We start from the raw sequence: 17,102 nt of genomic DNA, 5'->3' as shown, positions 1-17,102 counted from the left end.
AATACTACACGGTTCGCGTTACAACATTGCCCCGATTTTGAGAGAAAAACATAGATAAAAATAATCTCAGGCACGTATGAATTAGAATGTGATTGATTAAACTGCGAATGATCGCTAACAGTGTTCGGTCATGACCCCCAAACAATCCCAGAAACAACTTCTCTCCAATACAGCCCGAAACTGCACTAAGAAATCCATACTAAACTCATGTGTAACGTGAACAGCAAGGAAAGGGATCTTCAAATGAAACACGGCTACTTAAGATGAAATTGACATAATTATTTCACAAAAGCACACATGTGACACTACACAGCTTATCTCGGTACCGCAGGACAAAAGGGAAAGGGGAAAACAAGTCGCCCTCCGCTTTTTTTTTTATATCGTTAGACAAACGAGCGTACCTACTACATTTTGTTTCAACATTTTAACTCAAAGATACTTCTTTACAAAATAATTCATAAATAACTAGAAATACATCATCTCATTAGTACATCGTTTCTTTCAATTATATACAAATTTATTTTTATATGCAAAATTTTTTACGATGTTTTCAGGCGATAATTAAAACTAGGGCTACTTCTTTATACATTTATAACGTAACATTTCCGCACGCTATCTGAACGTTCGTGAAGGGATGTGGCGGGACCGCATGTGATGACCAGTTATGAAAGAAAATGTAGCACTATGGATGTTCGGACATACAGCCACCTACATTGTTGAGAACAGCGATGCTATATCCTTCGAATATCTGTCCTACGTTGAAGGGGAATATTTTCGGTTGGCGCGCGATGACAATCATCGGAAAACATTTGGCAACATGCTGCATATCATGACCATGGAATCCCCGCAACTGCTCTCCATTACGCCACTTAACCCATAACCAACACAGCGTAAAGCAGACGCTATAGAAGAATTCTGTACAATGCTATAGCCTGTTCATGTGAGTGGTATAGGTGCGAGACTAGTTGTAGAAGTGGGCAGCACGGGGGAAACAAGCACATGGACCAAAGGCACTTCATTAAAAATAGAAAAAATCAAACGTGATATATGCTTAAATTCATGTGTCATCCTGACGATGATGATGGGGGCTATCGTCGAAAGCTCGCGATTTTATCCCGAATTGATGCGGCAAGAAAACCGAGAATGTTTTACATATAAATGCCGTTGCGAAAGACTTTTTTCTCATGATGATTAAATGCAGTCTGCTATTTATCTTCAACTAAGGAATTTTGTTACTTACCAAGTCAGAAGAACGACGAAATCCTATCTATTTCTTCATTTCCATATCATTATTTAAAAAAATTGGGCAGTTGGTAAAAGGCTGCCCAAGCACTTCATTTGTGTATATGGGAGAATTAATCTAATTAGTAGTTACTTTATCTTATACTGTGGTGTGAAACATGCAGATACATTTTACACTGTGACAGGGGAAAAAGAAGAAGAAGGTGCACAACAAACAACTTGTGCAGATTGGTCAAAAATTGAAATGAATGCAGATATCGACAGAAAATGCAAATTTGTAAACTTTGGTGGTCGATGAATGAATGTGTGACGCTGCAGAGCAATTTCAACGCGCAACTGGCGAAGTTAGTAAACGAGGGACATGTCGGCAGGAAAAAATACAATCTTTACGAATTTCATTCTGTGTACTCTTCTGGACAGCAGCTATGCCTGGCAGACAGGTACGTAGACACTATATACAGCTGTCATCATTTGGGAGACTTGTTGGGCTGAAAGAAGGCAGTTGGAGTAATAGACGAATCGCTCGTCATCTGAGGGGAGTGATGGCTCTATTTTCCTATGTTAGCAGGAATGGCTAAACAGTGGCCAAACATAGCATCAAGAAGGAAGTGCTTGACCTCGGGAGATGACAGAACGTGAGGTCGGAGCAGTCATCAGAGAGACACTCAGAGCGCCGGATTCATCATTACTGTCGAGCTGACGTGCAACTGGTACTTCATTTACTGTAGGGACCATTAACAGGCGGCTCACAGAAAGGAGCTGTGTCCACGTCGCCCCTGTACAGAATCAAGCTCGTATTCAGTGGTGTCGGGCACATTCGGCCTGGAATCTCATTGAGTCGAGTAGTCTTCAGTGATGAGTCCTACTCCGAACTGAGCCCCGAATACCAACGAACACTTGTCTGGAGAAGCTGCAGACAGTGGTGGGATATCAGACAGACAGTCCCGCCATACGGGAACACAATCAGGTGTTATTGTCTGGGGTGCTACTACATTTCCCAGGGTATTTGACAATCTCTCTGTTCAACCAGTTCTCACACATCTGGACTCAATAAAGGGACATAGATGGTTAATTTACAGCCTTTCCCAATCGTACTTCACGATATCTTCTCGCTTGCAAAAGGATGCGCAAAGTACAGGGTTATTACAAATGATTGAAGCGATTTCACAGCTCTACAATAACTTTATTATTTGAGATATTTTCACAACGCTTTCCACACACACAGAAAATCAAAAAGTTTTTTTAGGCATTCACAAATGTTCGATATGTGCCCATTTAGTGATTCGGCAGACATCAAGCCGATAATCAAGTTCCTCCCACACTCGGCGCAGCATGTCCCCATCAATGAGTTCGAAAGCATCGTTGATGCGAGCTCGCAGTTCTGGCACGTTTCTTGGTAGAGGAGGTTTAAACACTGAATCTTTCACATAACTCCACAGAAAGAAATCGCATGGGGTTAAGTCAGGAGAGCATGGAGGCCATGACATGAATTGCTAATCTTGATCTCCACCACGACCGATCCATCGGTTTTCCAATCTCTTCTTTAAGAGATGCCGAACATCATGATGGAAGTGTGGTGGTGCACCATCCTGTTGAAAGATGAAGTCGGCGCTGTCGGTCTCCAGTTATGGCGTGAGCCAATTTTCCAACATGTCCAGATACACGTGTCCTGTAACGTGTTTTTCGCAGAAGAAAAAGGGCCCGTAAACTTTAAACCGTGAGATAGCACAAAACACGTTAACTTTTGGTGAATTGCGAATTTGCTGCACGAATGCGTGAGAATTCTCTACCGCCCAGATTCGCGCATTGTGTCTGTTCACTTCACCATTAAGAAAAAATGTTGCTTCATCACTGAAAACGAGTTTCGCACCGAACGCAGCCTCTTCCATGAGCTGTTGCAACCGCGCCGAAAATTAAAAGCGTTTGACTTTGTTATCGGGTGTCAGGTCTTGTAGCAATTGTAAACGGTATGGCTTCTGATTTAGCCTTTTCCGTAAGATTTTACAAACCGTCGGCTGTGGTACGTTTAGCTCCCTGCTTGCTTTATTCGTTGACTTCCACGGGCTACGCATGAAACTTGCCCACACGCGTTCAACCATTTCTTCGCTCACTGCAGGCCGTTCTGTTGATTTCCCCTTACAGAGGCATCCAGGAGCTTTAAACTGCGCATACCAACGCCGAATGGAGTTAGCTGTTGGTGGATCTTTGTTGAACTTCGTCCTGAAGTGTCGTTGCACTGTTATGAGTGACTGATGTGAGTGCATTTCAAGCACGACATACGCTTTCTCGGCTCCTGTCGCCATTTTGTCTCACTGCGCTCTCGAGCGCTTTGGCGGCAGAAACCTGAAGTGCGGCTTCAGCCGAACAAAACTTTATGAGTTTTTCTACGTATCTGTAGTGTGTCGTGACCATATGCCAATGAATGGAGCTACAGTGAATTTATGAATCGCTTCAGTCATTTGTAATAGCACTGTATATTCACGTAAAAGCTTGAAAATTAGCAGCAGTTTCCCCCTACGAAACATACACTATGTGGTCAAAAGTATCCGGAAACCTGGCTGAAAATGACTTACAAGTTCGTGGCGCCCTCCATCGGTAATGCTGGAATTCAGTACAGTGTTGGCCCAACGTTAGCCTTGATCACAGCTTCCACTATTGCAGGCATACGTTCAATCAGGTGCTGGAAGGTTTTTTCGGGAATGACAGCCCATTCTTCACGGGGTGCTGCACTGAGGAGAGGTATTGATGTCGGTCGGTGAGGCCTGGCACGAAGTTGCCGTTCCAAAATATCCCAAAGGTGTTCTGTAGGATTCAGGTCAAGACTCTGTGCAGGCCAGTCCTTTAGAGGGATGTTATTGTCGTGTAACCACTCCCCCACAGGCCGTGCATTACGAATAGGTGCTCGATCGTGTTGAAAGGTGCAATCGTCACCCCCGACTTGATCTTCAACAGTGGGAGCAAGAAGGTGTTTAAAACATCAATGTAGGCCCGTGCTGTGATAGTGCAACACAAAACAACAAGGGGTGCAAGCCTCCTCCATGAAAAACACGACCACTTCATAACACCACCACATCTGAAGATTACTGTTGGCATTACATACGCTAGCAGATGGCGTTCACCAGACATTCGCCATACCCGCACCCTGTTCATTGGATGCCAGATTGTGTACCGTGATACGTCACTCCACACAGCGTTTTTCCACTGTTCAATCGTCCAATGTTTACTCTCCTTACACCGAACGGGGCGTCGTTTGGCATTTACCAGCGTGATGTGTGGCTTATGAACAGCTGCTCGACCATGAAATCCAAGTTTTTTCACCTGCTGCCTGACTTTCATAGTACTTGCAGTGGATCCTGATGCAGTTTTGAATTCCTGTGTGACAGTCAGGATAGATGTCTGCCTACTACACATAACGATCCTCTCCAATTGACGGCGGTCTCTGCGAGTCAACAGACAAGGTCGGTCTGTACGCTTTTGTGCTGTATATGTTACTCCTAGTTTCCACTCCACTATCACATCGGAAACAGTGCACCTAGGTATGTTTAGGAGTGTGAAAATTTCGCATACAGACGTATGACACAGGTGATACCCAATCACTTGACCATGTTCACAGTCTGTGAGTTCCGCGGAGCGTCCCATTCTGCTCTCTCATGATGTCATTGATATGGAGTACCTGGCAGTAGGTAGCTGCACAATGCAGCACAGAGCTGGTTGATGTGGTGAATGGTATCTGTGGATCTGAATGCCATCATAAAAATTAGAAATCTAGATTCCAGATTAGTATTATTTTGTCAAATAAAGGGCGCTCAGCCCAATCATGTCGATTTGTCATTCCACTCCCAGCATCATTGTACATACATTTATCCATTTGCTGCCATGGATTAAGTAGCTAGAATTGTCTGTGATTGCTGTGTGTTTTCGCACTTAAAAAAGCCCGGCTTTCCGTTCCAATCTATCACGTAGTCTTTTGGCACTCTGCACAGCACTCAGAATGGGCCTGTATGTGGTTGGTAGAAATCAGACACGTGTTCTTCAGACGATAGTTTCGTTGTTTTGTCTGTCAGTAGCTCAGCAGAGTGGGAGGGGAACAGCAGAGAGGAGCTTAAACAAGTGTCTAGGCATATGAAGATAAAGTGGGCCTGGTTGTGAGAGTAAGTGGCGTAGCTATTGAAATGGAAGACGGAACAGCAGCAAGGGAGATCTGCTGGATTGTGTGGGGATGTTGCAGTGGGTGGATATTCTGCAGAACAATGGTCAGGAATCAGATGTCTTCAGCTATAGGGGGAGGGTGGAGGAAATTGATGGGATGGATGGGCTGGTCAATGTGGTGAATGGGGACAGTGAGCTCAGGATTTGCATTTGGAGGAGTGGGTGGGGTGGAATTCGTAGCAGGTGTTGCAGGAAGGACGAGGCCAAGGTTAGGACATTGTTTAAGGTAGTGGGAGGCACTCCACGAGGTAATGGTGGATGCGGGGCAAGTAGAGGTGTAAATGATGGTGCTAGTGGGTGTGTCCATGATGGAATTCGTTGTCCACTGGCAATAGGAGTCACTGAAATGGGGAAATAGACAAATATGGTGGGTGGCTGTGATGAGGACAGGGGGATGCCGGCGGCGGCGGCGGTGGTGGTGGTGAGCACCAGGCGGCAGACAGATGGCAAAGGCACCGTGAGAGCAGCCCGGGTGGCATAATCCTCCGATTTGGAAGTGAGGGGATCCAACCCTCGAGATGTTAATTTTTTCCCCTTACTGAATGTCAGTTCCCCCTGGCGATAGATGCGTAAAGCCCAAATAAGAAAAGAGAAAAAAAACACATTATGGGAAAATAACAAACGATATAAAAAGGCAATAAAACGGTGACTTTGTTAAAAACGGCAAAGTGGCGGAAAAGTTGCAGAAGTTAAAAGAGAGAAAATATGGGGTTGATGACGCTAATGAAGACATACAGAAAGTACACAGGCAAAATTTAAAAAACATGGCGACGGTACATTTTCTGTTTGCAATGTGCATGCGTGTGAGCCCGCCGGCGACTGTTTCAACAAACCAATTCATACTTCTCCTATCAACACCACCAAGAAACAAAGCTTCACAACGTCTGCTGTGACGTCACAGCTCTGCGACTGAGTTCAGAAACTAGCACTGAAGTAGCGCAAGGGAATGCACATTCGCTATTTAACTAATGATAGAAGTAACGAAAACAATGAAACCTTCAATTAAGAGAATACTGCATACTGTGTCACCTAGTTTGTAAATGATGAATTGTGGCGTAACACGATAGAGTGAAAAAGATTTATATAAATATTGGATCCTGTATCTTCAAAGGCAGTTGATATAGTCACAACTACCTACTTTTTAGAATTTTAAGCACTTATAGCGTCACCTTGCTGCTGATTAGATCTTACAATTAGGTAACCAACGCAATATTTCGACTACATAAGTAATAATGATTTTCCTTGATTGTTAATAAAATGACACTAGGACCTTAAAAATTGACCGCAAATGATGTAAATCATTTATTAAAAGTTTTTTCATTTAATAACTTATGAAAAAGGGGCATGTGATACTTAACAAGCTTCATTTTAATAAGTAAATGTCCAGAAAACATTTATTTCACAATTTTTTGTGACAAGGAGTCCAATGTCAAGACTTTTTCATTCTTTTGTAAATACTTACATCTTTTGTCACACACACATCATTTTTTCGTTTTACAAAGTTGTTTAGTAAAATATTTGCACTGCAAGTCAATATACAATGTATGATAGATTCAAGAGTGTAACCTTTTAAACAATGGAAACCAAGAAGTAAGTCGTTTGGCACATTAATGGCTGCTTCTTTCACAAGCACATTTCTTTGATTTACTTGTTGCAGGAACAAATTTTTCCTTTTCTTTAAGAATTTTTTATAGTGTTAAGTATACATAGGAAACACATGTGACTACATCACTGCTAGGGTATGTTAAACCTCCCCTGTCATTTGCCATTATCAAATCATCTGCTTGTCTTGTTTCTTCGGATGTTACAAACCCTTCACAATATGGACAATTTATTTTAGATGCACTTGGTGTGAGCAATATAATGGAGTAATGGCCAAGTGTTTTCATCCACTTCATCAACATCACTATCATCAACTGCTACATTTAACAGCTCTGGGTTGTCGATATCTTGAAAGCCTGGGATTCTACAACAAGCAGCATCAACATTATTAGGTCTAACAACAACATCACCAAACACTTTGGACTTTAATACAAGAGGAAACATACTCTGGGCCCTTAATTTTCCTTCTGTTTCAAATACCTGCCTTTGCGATACATGGTAACTTCCCCCATTAAGTTGGCGGTATTTCCCAAACCTGTCCTTCAAACTGTCTGTCTGTATTTTCCCAAAGAGCAAATATGTTCTCTTCTTCTCACACAGCCAGTATTCACTAAAATCAATAAAGGCTGCAGTAGTATGTTTGAGAGCAAAGTGTGTTTCTCTGGTCAATTTCTTTCCTCCATTGCAATCTTCCCATGAACACAACCACGAGAGAAAGTTTCTCAAAAAGACATGAATATGTTTTGAATTGAGAGTAATCTGTTCTTGGTAAACATTTCTTAGCCTTTTACCCTTCAGCAGCGTTTCAACATTTAATATCAAACCACTGACTTATTATTTTTACAAATGTGGCAGTACTCTCCCAGTTTTCAATTTCTTTCTTGCACCTAGTTGTTGCATTGCAACGACAGTCATGTTATTAAAAATACGCAATGCTAATTTCACATTTTGCCATTCAAAAGAATTTGGATATAGTGACTTAAGTGTTAAAGTGCTGCCATACTGCAACAGTTAACCTTTTTCTAGTAAATATAGTTCCTTCAGTGCTGTAACAGAAGCAAGACCTACCTTCAAGCTATCACTAAAAAGAAGGTAAGCATATAATTTGGTCCTTTTCATTACCCCAGTTGTTCCGTTTACATTTTAAAATGTGTACAGTATCCACAAAATAGTAAAGTGGGCGGTCTGCAGAAGTCTGCTCAGGATGAACATATTTTATCTGTACACTAGGAGGGAGGGGGGGGGGGGGAAGAAAAGTACGAAATAGCTTTCTTATTAATAGCATTATTGTCAGCTACTACTCCTATTACCTGAAATCCCACTGCTTCTAGTTTAATTGAATTGTGTGAACTGGGAGAATATGCACCACATCTTTGTACACTGAATCCATACTCTGGATCATAAAAATATAAGCACTAGTTGCACACAAAACCACATCTGACTTAAAAACACCACCTACAACATTGCCACCTTTGTAGTCAAGTTGTGACTTTAAATAAATCTCATCCATCAACAGGACAGTTTTATCATTCACAGATAAAGAACCAACTTTTTGTGGTAATTGAGAAACTGCTCACTCTGAAGCTCAATGATTGGGTTAGTTGGAAGTTTACTGCAAAGTTTTGACAAAGTACTGGGACTTGGAATGGAAAAATTATGAGCACTCGTCAAAAACCTATATGCATGTGGCCTGATAGAATAAGCTAATGACCATAAAATCATTGAAACACTTCCGTACCTAATCTCTGTTGGACTATTAAATCTTGGAAATGAAACTTGTTCCTTCAAAAACTTAATTTTATGCTCACTTTCTGGTAATTTTTCTTACAAGTTTTCCAAAATGTCTTCAATGCAAGACAAACTTGCCTCAAATGGAGCCTCATTTATATGAAACATCACATACAACTCTTTCAAAATATTGCTAAATGTACCAGTATCACTTACTTGGTTTGATAATTTAATCTTACCAGCACAATTTAGCTCAGCTTCCTTCACAAATGCACTTAACACTAAATCACTATTTATAACGACATGACACACAACACTTAGATAAGGAGCATCCTTTAACACAAGACACAAATTATTTGATTTGGTTACTGTGTCCCAGTCACTGTGCTTTTCACAATCAGATAATTTTGATTTAAAATCTTCTAAACTAGCAAATGAACTCTTCTCCATCATTTTTTTTTTGTGATTCTACACTCTGCTCAATGACTTTCTCAAGTGCTTGGTTCTCCAAACATTCGCGACTCTCTGGATCTTCTCGAGCTGGTGCTTGTTTTGAAGATAAAGACGTAGGTCATCCTGGCAACTTTGATGGTACAGCATCTGCAAATGGAGAGAGATAAACATGAGATTCGTATAGCAATGTTTCATGACCTTAGATATTTAACAATATCGTAAGAAAATTAAGGAACCTGTACTTTAATCTGTAAACTGATTACAAGTATCCTTTACGATAAATTTTCACGAACGTTTCTTTAAACGTGGACGGTCCAAAGGTGCTGTAAAGAGTTTGCCAGTTTTGGGTCGTAAGCACTGGTAATTTTCTCAATGTCGTCTGCAGTTAAATGCAGTTCACATATCTGAAAAGAAGCATATATTTTACTGTTAACGTAAAGGCAGAATGTAAACTGACAAATGAAATCTAACTGAGGACTGCATAAAGTGAGCTTAAAAGTATAATGCTTCGTTATAGATAGGCTATTGATTTGAATTTTCAGTTCTGTAACATAACAGTATTAAAAAGTGTAACAAATAGAAATTAATTTAAATTACAGATACTTACAACGAACTGCTTACTGGGTTCCCAGTCATTCCTATGAACTGCAGCGATCCGTTTCAATCTTAATGCTTCATCAGACGGGAACGAAAAGACGCTAACTTTTAAACCGTTGTCGTAGTTTCCCCTACAATAGGGCATACAGCACTTGTGTGGCATTTTGAGCAGATTCTCAATAACAATCCGAATCGCATATGGCAGTGAGAACAAGATTTCCGCCACAAATGTTACGAAAACAAAGCCATGCTTTCAGTCACTGCTACGAAAACAAACCCATGCAGTGACCATGCTTCCAAACATGAAACACCGCTTCTACCACAGATAGCCCAGCTCAACCGCAGAACGCCAACGTCACAGCTCCCACAGAATTGTGTGCGTAAGCTTTGTTTTTAGGAGAAGTTGCTCCAATGCGACTCGTTTTCGGCGTCACGAATATTTTCTGAGGTGGCGTCTCGCACTGACATCTGTTGGCAGCGCCCAGCAACACTGAAGTATTCAAGCGCTCCTTATTTTACTTTACAAGTTCAGCAGGAAAATATTGAGCGTAAGAAACAATTTCGTAGTTATATGAAGTATTTATTTCTATACTGCTAATAAAATAGCAATAACCACCCTCGCCCTTGGTTTGTCTGTGAAGAATATATTTCATACCCACAAAATTTCTTGGTAAGGTATTATTTAGATATGGCAACTTTCTGCTCTGTGTTAAGGGAGATTTTCTATACTTAACTTTAATGAATCCAATTTTTGTAAGGTACGGATTGTATATTCCGTCCCTATATAAAAAGCCTAAATTGAGTATCGGTATCTCTTAAGTGTTGTACTATACGTGAAACATATCTTCTCCTTCCAACATTTCTCTTATCAACTGCAATGTGGTTTGCTAGTGCGTTATGGGGCCTGACGTATTCGTATATATCCCCATCCCCGTCTCCCCCAGTAATTCCCAACAAGCAACTCCTCAAGCTAAGGGTCAAATCGAGTAGACTGGTGCCTGACGTATTCGTATATATCCCCGTCTCCCCCAGTAATTCCCAACAAGCAACTCCTCAAGCTAAGGGTCAAATCGAGTAGACTGGTAGCATTTCCAAACTTTGACTTTCGAAGAAGTCGGAAACTTAGTTTTAAACCTATATCGAGTTTACAGTAAAGCACCCACCTTACTTTTATTTTCGTGTTTATCTTCCTTGTCCGCCCAATCTGTAACTTTCATCGATTTAATGATTGCATGATAGTTTTTTGTATGAAATTCCAAGCGTACTTTCGCCTTCCCTCGCTCCAGTATTGAAATGACAGTAAGCTTTTCTTTCGTCGCCGGCGCTCAGCTTTGGAAATCTAGGCAAGTAGATTCTAGTTAGTAATGGGCTTTGTGGTATTGTGAGTTCTAAGAGACGAAAAGCGGAACACAAAATTGTTGGAGAGAAAACAGGAAATGTAATGTACATTCGGATTCTGGGATGCAAACAGGCTGATCGGTTAAAATGATTGTGGCTAGAATATCGTATTTTCCCATAGAATATAAATGTATAGGATCTATTTGGACTGTATGTACTAACGCTGCACGTGTAGTGTTGTACTCGTGAACGTTATAAACGGCAGATTTAGTTTCATAGCTGTGTTGTATGCAACTTACTACTGTTGTAGTCGCATCCGTCATATCCATTCCTGAACAAAAAGCAACAACCGATTAATTTTACTAAAATTACCACACGATCTACAATGAATAAAACCAAATTAAGCTTCACACTCACTGAAACAAATTCCACTATAAGCACAGCCGACACTCGAACAATTATGGATAATGAGCAAAACCAAACTGAACCCATTACACCACACAAACGAAAACCCTGAACACACCACAAGAGAGCACAACAAACCACAACACGACGACATCTACAGACACGCCACACTCACAAGGCAAACTCCGCGCCGTCATGACATCACACACGACAACACCCGTACGTCACGGGTCAAAGCCGACGTGTGGGATCGGACGCTTCTGTCGTTCCCTCTCAGATTATATTAGTGAATTATATAACAAAACTTTTGTGGTTATTGTTGAACGCTTTTGTGAATCTTTGGCAGACTTAGTGATAAACAATTGTTATGTTTTCTTCTAAATTTTGATTAAAATAAACTCATGGATGGCAGACAGCTATGGTGGTGAAGGGTCATTCATTATTTACATCATTCCACATGGAATAAGCAAGAGCCGCACATGCAATGCAAATAGAGCAAAACTTACATTCAGATTACTTTTATTGTTGTCATTGTCAGCAGCAATGGGAAGTACATCAGTGGGGATGGTGGATAGAGCAACAGTTGGCTCTCGCCTACATGTGCATCGTACTGCAGCTGAGAAAGCTGTGTGGTGCCTAAAAATCAGTCATTATAGTGGGCACATAGGTGTCAAGAAAGAACGGCAGTTGGCTGACTCTTAGTCACTGCCACAATCACAGTTACTTTAATCAAGGCGTAGTGTGGTTGTGTAAAAATCAGTTCATGCTGAAATTTGATCTGCACTATCAATACAAGACAGAAATATAACCTTTGTGTAAACTTTGCATCCTTAACTAAGATTTAACAAAGTTGTGTATTGTGGTATGAAGATATTTGAGAAGCTCCCATCTAACATACAACAAGAAATTAGTTATCTTAGGAAATTCAAAGGAAAATTTAAAAAATACATCAGTAGTGACTCCTGCCATTGATTATCTTAGTGCAAGGATTTCATTCCTTCTTTAGATGGATGGCAGGTAGTGTGTTGTAAACTGTCCTATGTAATTACATATGTAGGTTACTGTTTTTTTCTAAGCAATACTTGATTAATGAACTAAATATCAAGTTTCTTATAAGACATCCTGAAGGTACCTAATGTAACTGAAGTAGCAGCAGCATTCCTTCTAATTCACTAGAACACATTTAACTGGCATAAAAAGAACTATCATTAAGCAGTACTGTGATTTTTTCTTGTGAATATAGTGTACAGCTTAAGCAATGTTTGTTTGTCTTTTGTTAATGTTTACCTTCACTTACTCCCTGTAGGTTCACCTCCTTCGCGGTAGAGTAGAAGAAATTTCTATTCTTTTTCACCTTCTTGGTTGGATGTACAGAATATGATGAATGAGTAGAATAAATTTGTATTCTTTTGAAATTGTGATGGTTTATTTATGTCAAGAAATGTTAGTAAATGTATATAATGAGATGGTGATATTAGAACACGTACCTATATAATGAGTGTCGGTAAATCCGTAGCATCACTATCTTCAGCTGTCCAGTTGCAATGTGAATGCAATACATGATCAGATTAGCTGATTAAATGTGCCACCATTTAACAACTTAATATGTAGTTAAATGTGGGAGTTTTTTGAAAATTATTTGCACCTAATTGGCCACAGAGTGGTGTATTCTACATACAAAATTCATATTGCTGATCAGTACATACATAATTCTTTTCTTATTTGACATGTATTGATGTTATTCTAATTTGACATCTAATGATGTTATTCTACTCACATTTGTTCTTTCCGTTACTGCCAGGTTCTATCTTAAAATATGCAATAATTCATTCAATATATCTTTGATGTATTTTCAGAAACACATTGCAAATCCAGTACCACAACAGAGTGACTACAGGATTGCGCAACCAAACGTTCTCTGCCAACACCCTATATTTTCTGGGATGGTTACTAGGGATAGGCAACAGCCAGTACCCAGGATCATTATTTTTATTTTACCATCTGTGTCACATTAATGTGTCTGGTAATATATTAATAAAGTTATATCACTGTCTGTAGTAGTATCATAGATACACTTTAAGAAAATGAAATGGTTTACATTCCACTGTGAAAACCCATGTCATAAAATGTTTATTGACGTGGATAACACGTGTATCTCTTGTGTTGGAGTTACTGTTGCAGTGAATGTGATTTTTTAGTATGACATGTTAAAAACAACAGCAGTAAAATAAATTTGTTTATTGCAAAAGGAGTTACCGGTATGTCTTTTACATATGTAGTATTGTCCCATCTTATACATGTGTTGTTCACAATCCCTGCTCCCGTCCCCACCCACAGAAAGTAATTACAGAATCATGAATCTGTGTTATGATTGGTTCTGCATGGAATGTTGTTATAATATATTCAATTATTCAAAATTTGTTTGCTTACTGTGAACTATTAGACATCAGCTGTATTAGGTATATTAGTGACATGTGAAAATTTGTGCCGGAGTGCAACTTGAGCCTCATCAGAGATTCACTGTGAATATGTTTAAAATAAGGTATAATGAGCTAATTGTAGCACATTCGGCCAGTGATACACAGCTTCTTATTTGGCATGTGTTCAGTTCTTTTTCTTTGATTCATTCCATGCATCACCTCTCCTCTGCTTGTAACTTCAGATTGATCAGACTGTGAGAGTACATAATGGGCTATGAAAATGAACACTTATTTACAACAGTTCCTACTAGATAAGTTCAGTTTGGTTTGACCTTCTGGATGTGACATGATCTCGAATAAAACAAGTAGAAGTAGTAACAGTTATGACCAGTGCTTGATTTATAAAAAAGAAGAGGTACCAGTACTGTGACTTGTCAGAGGTATCAGTATGGCATACCATCACAAATCGAGCACTGGTTATAACAACCAAAGCAGTTGTTTGGTTTAGAATAGTGATGCCAGTAACTGTACCTGGATTGCTTCGTCTTGTCACAGCAATGAAAAATGAAGATACACGTTCGACGGTTTTATGAAAAGGATAGTTGCTACCCACCATATAGTGGAGTCGTTGATTCGCAGATAGGCACAAAAAAAGACTGTCAAACACAGCTTTCAGCTAAACAGGTCTTCATTAGATTTAAACAGCACACAACACAACACACAAACACAACATTCGCAGACGCGGCCACAGTCTCTGGCTGCCAAGGCAAGACTTTGAGCGTCTTGCACTGCTGCTCACATTCTGGCCTTGGCAGCCAGACGCTGTTGTCAGGTATGTGTGTTTGTGTTTACGCACACTGCCACTGCCACTCAAAGAAACTGATATACAAAATAGGTCTTATGAATTTTTGTGTGGTGGAGGGGTTGGAGGCAGAGGGGAAAGTTTGCACTGCTCACATGCAAAAATCTATCTTAGTATGTGTTAATTAAGAAATCCCAACCTAATCATGGATCTGCCACTATAGATTTAGCATTGCGTTAACATACCAGAATTAAACAATAATTTGAAAGTGATGAATGAAATCAGAATATTATGTGATTGGCTCTGTATGGGATCTGATCCCTGTCACATTCATCTTTTTTTGTTGTAATATATATGGTTACACTGATGCAAAACTTCAGAAAGAGTACACAAGATGAAAACTCCATAAAACAAGATTGATGGAAAAAAGGAAGTTAACTGTTTAGTATTTCTAAACTAATCACCATAGCTGTGAATACATTTATGCCCCTGTGAGACAAGATGGTCAATCGCTTCATGGAAAAATGTTTGCGGTGTACTACGAACTCTTGGTGTGAACCAAACGAATGACCAAGAATGGTTCTTTAGGGCTCCAAAAATATGGAAATCACATGAGGAGAGGTTGGGGCTGTATGGAGGTTGTGTGAAAGCTTCCCAGACAAAACTCTGCATCATAGTTTAAGCAACCTGCCAGTAAAATGCCTGCCAGACTGTATAGAGTATGTTGCAGAAGTTTTTCTGGGAAACACATATTCTCCATAAAGTCCCAATGTCTCTCCATGTGATTTCCATATTTTTAAACTGCTGAAGAAAGGCGTTCATGGCTGTCCCTTTGCTTCAGATAAAGAGGTGTGTGTCTGGCAACATTTTTCCACAAAGGCGTTGACCATTGTAAGGCAATTACAGTGGAATAAATGTGTTAACAACTATGGCAAGTACTTCAGTATTAATGAGTAGTTTACTTACATTTTTCCACATTTTTCATATTTGACTGACCTTGTATGCCACTCTCGTATGTTTGCTTTTGTAGCTCTGTGTACTACGTACACAAGTACTCTATTATTATTTTACAGCATTTTTTTAATGCCATGTTCCCTTCATGATCTTGCAGCTGTGTGCTGGGTTGAAGCTATCCCAAATTTGGTAGGTTTTCATAATGTAGCTAGATTTATCTGCAATGCTAAAGCAATCAACAGTAGCTTCAGAAACACTGATTGACATGCATGCACCATTTTGGATTTGAGAACTGTAGACTCACTTTTTTAAGTTGGGAACAGTAGAATACGTACTTCTATTTTACAGTTGACGAACTTGATACTTGTAAAGTTGGAGTAACTGCATTTTGTATAAATCTACTACTTAGATAACTTTCTTATTTCTTTTTTTTTATATTCTACTGGTTGTGGATGTACCACATTTGCACAAAGCACCAAAATTCCTATTTAAGTGATTTTTCAGTAAAATTCATTATCTGTCAGTTTAACTGAGTTCTGCTAATGTAAACATTGTATGTGTTCTTTTAAGAGAAATCTGTAATTTGCTTTATTCAGAAGCCATATGCTCAGGAACATATTGTGAGCTAACAATTGTTTATTTCCACAATGACATAAATTATTTGAAAGCCCTCATTTCACTCTATCAGTAACCATTTTATTATTTGTGAAAATTAATTAACTAAAATGTCATTCATAATTAAATTTCCACACACTGAAAGTAATATTATTATTTGGACCTCTGCAAGCTTCCTGCACTTCAATGCTGCCTTCCAGCTTCTCAGCCTCCATACAGACAAATAGCCTCACATAACTACTGAAGCTCCAGTTATGCAGTATTTCATTCTTTTGCAGTTACATGGAATTTCTATATTTTTTTAGTTTGTTTAATATAAGCAGTATATTTTCCACCTTCATTTGCATTGTAAGGAAATGGAAATCCATCATTCTGGCAGAAACAGCTGTGCCACATATGGCAGCTGAGGAAACTCGGGAAAGGAAAGCAGATAAATTGAAATAAATAATAGCCATAAAATCAAACATGAACCATGGATCTTGCCATTGGTGGGGAGGTTTGTGTGCCTCAGCGATACAGATGGCCATACTGTAGGTGCAACCACAACAGAGGGTTATCTGTTGAGAGGCCAGACAAACATGTGGTTCCTGAAGAGGGGCAGCATTATTTTTAGTAGTTGCAGGGGCAAGACTCTGGATGATTGAATGATTTGGCCTTGTAACACTAACCAAAACGGCCTTGCTGTGCTGGCACTCTGAACAGCTGAAGCAAGGGGGAAACTACAGCCGTAATTTTTC

General features: G+C 39.7%; 2 long non-coding RNA genes across 2 annotated transcripts in view; both read right to left on the bottom strand.

The window, feature by feature from the left end:
• Nucleotides 1-17,102, bottom strand: part of LOC126213250 (uncharacterized) — a 124,335-nt gene that overhangs the window by 55,579 nt on the left and 51,654 nt on the right. The gene's annotated exons all lie outside the window — the stretch shown is intronic.
• LOC126213247 (uncharacterized) lies at nucleotides 9,187-10,268 on the bottom strand. The gene is made up of 3 exons (XR_007541121.1): nucleotides 9,842-10,268; nucleotides 9,528-9,638; nucleotides 9,187-9,381 (listed from the first exon to the last, which is right to left on the bottom strand). It is a non-coding gene; the product is annotated as an uncharacterized LOC126213247 (long non-coding RNA).

The sequence above is a fragment of the Schistocerca nitens genome, chromosome 11, assembly GCF_023898315.1.
Source record: "Schistocerca nitens isolate TAMUIC-IGC-003100 chromosome 11, iqSchNite1.1, whole genome shotgun sequence".
Taxonomy (NCBI): domain Eukaryota; kingdom Metazoa; phylum Arthropoda; class Insecta; order Orthoptera; family Acrididae; genus Schistocerca; species Schistocerca nitens.
The sequence above is the reverse complement of the archived record's forward strand: the minus strand, read 5'-3'. Positions and strand labels throughout refer to the sequence as shown.